The following is an 8,405-nucleotide window of genomic DNA, read 5'->3' on the forward strand; positions in this document are numbered from 1 at the left end:
TCACTATTGCTCTGTAGTAATGTTTGAGGTCTGGGATAATGAATCCCCTTGAAGTTCTTTTACTGTTGAGAATAGTTTTAGCTATCCTGTTTTTTTTTTTTTTGTTATTCCAGATGAATTTGAGCATTGCTCTTTCTAACTCTATGAAGAACTGGGTTAGAATTTTGATGGGGATTGCATTGAATCTGTAGATTCCCTTTGGCAATATGGCCATTTTAGCTATGTTAATCCTGCCAATCCATGAACATGGAAGGTTTTTCCATGTTCTGAGATCATCTTCAATTTCCTGCTTCAGAGATCCGAAGTTCTTGTCATATAGGTCTTTCACTTGTTTGGTTAGATTCACACCAAGATACTTTATGCTGTTTGTGGCTATTGTGAAGGGTGTCATTTCCATAATTTCTTTCTCAGTCTGCTTATCCTTTGAGTATATAAAGGCTACTGATTTGCTTGAGTTGATTTTATAGCCAGCCACTTTGCTGAAGTTGTTTATCAGCTGCAGGAGTTCTCTAGTAGAGTTTTTTGGGGTCACTTAAGTATACTATCATATCATCTGCAAATAGTGATAGTTTGACTTCTTCCTTTCCAATTTATATCCCTTTGACCTCCTTATGTTGTCTAATTGCTCTAGCTAGGACTTCAAGAACTATATTGAAAAGATATGGAGAGAGGGGGCAGCCTTGTCTAGTCCATGATTTTAGTGGGATTGCTTCAAGTTTCTCTCCATTTAGTCTGATGTTGGCTACCGGTTTGCTATATATTGCTTTTACTATGTTTAGTTATGGGCCTTGAATTCCTGTTCTTTCCAAGACTTTTAGCATGAAAGGATGCTGAATTTTGTCAAATGCCTTTTCATCATCTAATGAAATGATCATGTGGTTTTTTCTTTGAGTTTGTTTATGTAGTGGATTGCATTGATGGATTTCCTTATATTAAACAATCCCTAAATCTGACAGAGGGCTAATATCTAATATATACAAAGAACTCAAAAAGGTAGAACCTAGAGAACCAAATAACCCCATTAAAAAGTGGGGTACCAAGCTAAACAAAGATTTTTCACATGAGAACTTCGGAGGGCTAAGAAACACCTTAAGAAATGTTCAACATCATTAATCATTAGGGAAATGCAAATCAAAACAACCCTGAGATTTCACCTCACACCAGTCAGAATGGCTAAGGTAAAAAACTCAGGAGACAGCAGGTGCTGGCGAGGATGTGGAGAAGGAGGAACACTCCTCCACTGCTAGTGGGATTGTAAGATGGTGCAACCACTTTGGAAATCAGTCTGGCGGTTCCTCAGAAAACTGGGCATGGCACTTTCAGAGGACCCTGCTATACCACTCCTGGGCATATACCCAGAGGATTCCCCAGCATATAATAAGGACACATGCTCCACTATGTTCATAGCAGCCCTATTTGTAGTAGCCAGAAGATGGAAAGAACCCAGGTGTCCCTCAACAGAGGAATGGATACAAAAAATGTGGTACACAATGGAGTATTATTCAGCCATTAGAAACAATGAATTCATGAAATTTGTAGACAAATGGATGGAGCTGGAGAACATCATACTAAGTGAGGTAACCCAGTCTCAAAAGATCAATCATGGTATGCACTCACTGATAAGTGGATATTAACCTAGAAACTTGGAATACCCAAGAAATAATTCACATATTAAATGATGTCCAAAAAGAACAAAGGAGTGGCCCCCGGTTCTGGAAAGACTCAATGCAACAGTATAGGGGAATACCAGAACAGGGAAGTGGGAAGGAGTAGATGGAGGAACAGGGGGAGGGAAGAGGGCTTATGGGACTTGCGGGGAGTGGGGACCCAGAAAAGGGGAAATCATTTGATATGTAAATAAAGAATACATGGAATAAAAAAGGAAATTAAAAGTCATTTTATTGAATAATTTCATATTAAAAGAAATTTATAAAAAAACAAACAAACAAAAAGAAATTGAGGAAATTCAGAAAATCATCAAATACTACTACAAAAGCCTATACTCAACACAACTGGAGAATCTGGAGGAAATGGACAATTTCCTAGACAGATACCAAATACCAAAATTAAATCAGCTTCAAATAGATCATCTAAACAGTCCCATAACCCCTAAAGAAAGAGAAGTGGTCATTGAAAGTCTTCCAACCAAAAAAAAAAAAAAAAAAAAAAAAAAAGCACAGGACCAGATGGTTTAACATAGAATTCTATCAGACCTTCAAAGAAAACCTAATACCAATACTCTTCAAACTGTTCCACAAAAGAGAAACAGAAGAAACACTACCCCAAACCACACAAAGATCCAACAAAGAAAGAGAACATTAGACTAATTTCTCTTATGAATATGATACAAAAATACTCAATAAAATCTTGCCAACCAAATCCAATAATACATCAAAATGATCATTCACCATGATCAAGTAGGCTTCATCTCAGGGACGCAGGCATGGTTCAATATATGGAAATCCATCAATGCAATCCACTACATAAACAAACTCAAAGAAAAAACCACATGGTCATTTCATTAGATGCTGAAAAAGCATTTGACAAAATTCAGCATCCTTTCATGCCAAAAGTTTTGGAAAGAACAGGAATTCAAGGCCCATACCTAAACATAGTAAAAGCAATATACAGCAAATCAGTAGCTAACATCAAACTAATTGGAGAAAAAGTTGAAGCAATCCCACTAAAATCAGGCACTATACAAGGCTGCCCCCTCTCTCCATATCTTTTTTTTTCATTTTTTTATTCAATACATTTTTTATTTGCATTTCAAATGATTTCCCCTTTTCTGGCTTCCCACTCCCTGAAAGTCCCATAAGCCCTCTTCCTTCCCCCTATTCCCCCATCCACCCCTTCCCACTTCCCTGTTCTGGTATTGCCCTATACTGCTGCACTGAGTCTTTCCAGAACCAGGGGCAACTCCTCCGTTCTTCTTGTACATCATTTGATGTGTGGATTATGTTTTGGGTATTCCAATTTTCTAGGCTAATATTCACTTATTAGTGAGTGCATACTGTGAGTGATCTTTTGAGACTGGGTTACCTCGCTTAGTATGATGTTCTCCAGCTCCATCCATTTGTCTAAGAATTTCATGAATTCATTGTTTCTATCTTTTCAATATAGTACTTGAGGTACTAGCTAGAGCAATTAGAAAACATAAGGAGGTCAAAGGGATACAAATTGGAAAGGAAGAAGTCAAACTATCACTATTTGCAGATGATATGATAGTATACTTAAGTGACCCAAAAACCTCCACCAGAGAACTCCTCCAACTGATAAACAACTTCAGCAAAGTAGTGGTTAGTTCTAAAATCAACTCAAGCAAATCAGTAGCCGTCCTATACTCAAAGGATAAACAGGCTGAGAAAGAAATTAGGGAAACCCCTTTCATAATAGCCACAAACAATATAACGTATCTTGATGTGACTCTAACCAAACAAGTGAACGGTTTGTATGACAAGAACTTCAGGTCTCTGAAGAAGGAAATTGAAGAAGACATCAGAAATTGGAAAAATCTTCCATGCTCTTAGTTTGGCAGGATTAATATAGTAAAAATGGCCATCTTGCCAAAAGTAATCTACAGATTCAATGCAATCCCCATCAACATCCCAACTTGGTTCTCCATAGAGTTAGAGCAATTCTCAAAATCATCTGGAATAACAAAAAACCCAGGATAGCTAAAACAATAAAACATTCTCAACAATAAAAGAACTTCTGGGGGAATCAGTGTCCGGGACCTCAAGCAGTACTACAGAGCAATAGTGTTAGAAACTGCATGGTACTGGTACAATGACAGGCAGGTAGATCAATGGAATAGAATTGAAGACCCAGAAATGAACCCACACACCTATGGTCCCTTGATCTTTGACAAAGGAGCTGAAACCATCCAGTGGGGGGAAAAATAGCCTTTTCAACAAATGGTGCTGATTCAATTGGAGGTCAGCATGCAAAAGAATGCAAATCGATCCATTCTTATTTCCTTGTACTAAGGTTAACTCCAAATGGATGAAGGACCTCCACATAAAACCAGACACACTGAAACTAATTGAAAACAAACTGGGGAAGACCCTTGAGGACATGGGCACAAGGGAAATGTTCCCAAACAGAGAACACCAATAGCTTATGCTGTAAGATCAAGAATTGACAAATGGGACCTCTTAAAATTACAAAGTTTCTGTAAGGTAAAGGACACTGTTAAAAGGACAAAATGTTAACCAACAAATTGGGAAAAGATCTTTACCAACCCTACATCCAACAGAGGGCTAATATCTAATATATACGACGAACTCAAGAAGTTACACTCCAGAGAGGCAAATTACCCTATTAAAAATGGGGTACAGAGCTAAACAAAGAATTTTCACTTGAAGAATTTCGAATGGATGAGAAGCACCTTAATAAATGTTCAACATCATTAGTCATTAGGGAAATGCAAATCAAAACAACCCTGAGATTTCACCATACACCAGTCAGAATGGCTAAGATTAAGAACTCAGGAAACAGAAGGCAAGAATATGGAGAAAGAGGAACACTCCTCCATTGCTGGTGGGATTGCAAGTTGGTACAACCACTCTGGAAATCAGTCTGGCGGTTTCTCAAATAACTGGGCATGACACTTCCAGAGGATCCTGTTATACTACTCAGGGGGCATATACCCAAAGGATTCCCCAGCATGCAATAAGGATACATGCTCCACTATGTTCATAGCAGCCTTATTTATAATAGCCAGAAGCTGGAAAGAACCCAGATGTCCCTCAATTTAGGAATGGATACAGAGAATGTGGTATATTTACACAATGGAATACTACTCAGCAATTAAAAACAATGAATTTATAAAATTCTTAGGCAAATGGTTGGAAATATCATAAGTGAGGTAACCCAATCATAAATGAACACACATGGAATGCAGTCACTGATAAGTGGATATTAACCCAGAAGCTCTGAATACCCAAGACACAATTCACATATCAAATGATTCCCAAGGAGATGGAAGGAGAGGGCCCTGGTCCTGGAAAGGCTTGATGCAACAATGTAGAGGATTACCAGAACAGAGAAGTTGGAGGGAGTTGATTGGGGAACAGGGGGAGGGAAGAGGTCTTATGGGACTTATGGGGAGGGGGGAACTGGGAAAGAGGAAAGCATTTGGAATGTAAACAAAGAATATAGGAAATAAAAAAGAAAAAAATGGGTGAACCTGTTGCAGATTATGTAACAATCTGATTCAGGCTATCTCAGGATGATCACCTGCTATTTATTAGATTTTCCCAGTATGGCTCCTGACAGAACTCTCAGCTCTTTCTCCAGCATCATGCCTGCCTGTGTTCCACCATGCTTCCCACCACTAGCATAATGGGTTTTTGAACCTGTAAGCCAAACCTAATTAAATACTTTCCTTTATGAAGATTTGCTATGGTGCCTGTGACTCTTCACAGCAAGAGAACATTGATTAAAGCATCTACATATCCTAAACATCAATCTGCTATAAAGTGTATAGTTTCCAATTATTATGCCCATCCAATAAGCTCTCTCATATGGCAATCAAATACTCAATATTACCAATAAAAAATATTCAACACTAATTATTAGGGGGATGTAAATCAAAACCTAACACAACAAAGTATCACCACACCAGCAAAATGGCTATTAAAACACTGAACGTAACAAGTGCTGGACAATAGTGGAGAAATGTAACCACTCAATCACACACTGATGTAACACATATTACTACAGTCCTCATAGAATAGAGCAGGAAGGTCCCTTAGACATCACAAATAGACTTGCTACTTAATTTACTTGCCTCAGTATTTATCTCAGATGAAATGAATGCTTAGAGGGGGCATCTGAAATGTCCTGTTTACTATGAATAACAGTCAAAAAGTAAAAACAAATGCTCTTTAGCTGACAGAAGGATAAAGACCACGTGGAGCATACACCCAATAGAATAGCATTCAGCTATGAGAACAACTTCTTGTCCTTTGAGACCATGTGAATACAACTAGAAAGCATACTAAGCCAGGGCCTGAACGAGAAGAGCACATGATTAGGTGGGATCTTAGAAGGCTGATTTGACACACATTTGAAACTTGTCAGATGGTAATTATCAGGTGCCACAGAGGGAAGGCATGCAGTTAAGTGTTGACCAATGGGTATTTAGTTACAGGTAGAAAGGGGCAAGAAGTCGTGGTGTGTATTGTGCTGTTGAGTGACTATTAATAAGTGCTATGGTATTTCAGAAAGAGGAAAGGATTTTGATAATTTTTAACTTAAAAACTATTTTAGGAGATGAATATGTTTGACTTGGTTTAAATTTTTATCACCTATGTACTCAATTATGTGTCAAAACAACATGATGCCATATTTTGTAAAATTTTTATACTTTTATGAATCACCTAAGAGAGGATCCTTACTGTATTTTCATGTTTGTTTGTGGCTTGGAATATGGTCATTTGTTCAAGAGAGCTTTATTCAGACTGACAACCCAAATGCCTTATGCCTCTGCTTAGAAGATTTAAGGCAGCTGCAGTAAACAGAGAACACTTGAGAAGAATTGAAGATTCACTTGAGTGATGAGGCCCATTGGTGAGGGCCCCAGATCTCTAAATTACAAAGGAAATCAGAGTAGATGACTTTGAGGGAAGAACTCTCCTTGTGAGTTCGAAGTAATGACACATAAAGTGGGGTTACTTTGTTCTTGAGCCCCATACAGATGCTTCCAGTTATAAAAGAATAATATGAAAATTCATTAATTGGTAACTCTGCACACCTTCTGAAAGAGATCTTCCCCCACAAGCTTGCGTTTTCTAACAACCTCCCAATGTGTTAAAGCTGTAGAGAAAGGCTTTATCACGTGCAGAGCACAGTAGGGCAGCACAATGATATACTATAGAGTTCCTGGGAAGCTCATCTCCTTTAAAAATGCATCTTTCAGTAAAACCATCTTATTTGGTTTGACTGAAGTTGCTCTCTTGTTTTTAATCCGTGAGCGCTGCTGGTGCGCAGTTGACTCCAACATTTATTCTTCTTTTGAACATGTTCACATGGCGCTAGCTGTCTTTGACAAGGTAGGGACATTGACACCACACTTTCCAGTTTCTTCTTACTTAACCATCTGCTTCCCTCTAGGACTGAAAATTTCAGCGACTAATATGAATGGAAACTGTGAAGTTATGGAATGTTGATGATAAATTAATTTACATAGTGTAATTTTAAAACTGAATATTAAACTTGCTGCAAGTAGAGTCCACTTGCAAAGTACTTTAAAAAGCAGGATCTGGAAGAGAACTGTTCAAACTCTGGCCCCTCACTTTCTGTTATGTGGTCATGAGTGAGTCTTTTCATCTTTTCTGAGCCTTGGATCGTGCATCTATGCTGAACATTAATAGCACACTTTGCAGGGTTGGGGGGAAGGGTGCAATTGAAATTGTGCATATAAAATCACATAGTTCAGTGCTTAGCTCAAACTAAGTCTTTATGGGAGTACTTTCTGGCCTTCCTAAAATAGACATTACTTGTTCCAATTTCTTTAAACTCACTGGACAAGCCTAGAGATCTTCTTTAAGCTAGACACTGTACTCAAACTTAGAAATAAAAAGGTCAGCAGGATTGAGGCATCTAGTCTATTAGCAGAGTAAAAAAAAAAAAAGAAAATGTGATTATACCACAGTAGAGAAATGCAAGACACAATAAAAATACAGAAATGGGAACAGGCAGTGTCTTAGACCTAGAGACTAAGGAGTCTTCATAGAAACCAGGTTAGATCTTCTGTTATTCGGGCTGCTATTCCAAGTTGGCATATGCTAAGTGGCTTAACTACCAAACATTTACTCGTCACTCTCTGGAGCCTGTAAAGACCAAGACCAAAAAGGCATTGTCCAAGTATCTGGTGGGCAGCATTTGCTTTGTATGCACGTGTGGAAAGCAGAGGCAGGGCTGACTCCTTTCCTAAAACTGTCCCCCCTTTAATACTATCACATTAGGGCACCAATGTAGAATTTTTAAGGAGATCTATACCCTAGTCCTTACCATGTTAGGTCCAATAGGACCACATCTGCCATAAAGATAGGAGGGCCCACAAGAGCCATGGCACTGCAAAGGCACAGAGACGCAGATCAAATCGTCACCCTGAGGACTGCTGCTGTGAGGTAGGCTTCTGTGGATGGAGCATAGTATAGTAAGCTTTACACGATTCATGGGGCGAAGACCAGGCTGCAGATTTAGGCAGCTCAGGCTCTGTGTGTGTGTTTTGCCAATGTGCTTGTGATCCTGTACAGCAGTGCACTCTTACTAGCAGCTAAATTCAAGGTCTGTTCAGGTTGAACCCCCTCCCTCTCATTCTCCCGAGTGTTGTTGGCTCTCCTTTAATCCCCAAAACCCAAAAATTTCCCAGACAACATTTTATCATTTTATCA

General features: G+C 38.7%; 1 pseudogene; it reads right to left on the reverse strand.

Annotated features, from left to right (window-relative positions):
• LOC127683746 (prothymosin alpha-like) overlaps positions 1-8,187 on the reverse strand; it is a 37,486-nt pseudogene extending 29,299 nt beyond the window's left edge.
• Positions 8,188-8,405: the final 218 nt, after the last annotated feature.

This window comes from Apodemus sylvaticus, chromosome 4 (genome assembly GCF_947179515.1).
Source record: "Apodemus sylvaticus chromosome 4, mApoSyl1.1, whole genome shotgun sequence".
NCBI lineage: Eukaryota > Metazoa > Chordata > Mammalia > Rodentia > Muridae > Apodemus > Apodemus sylvaticus.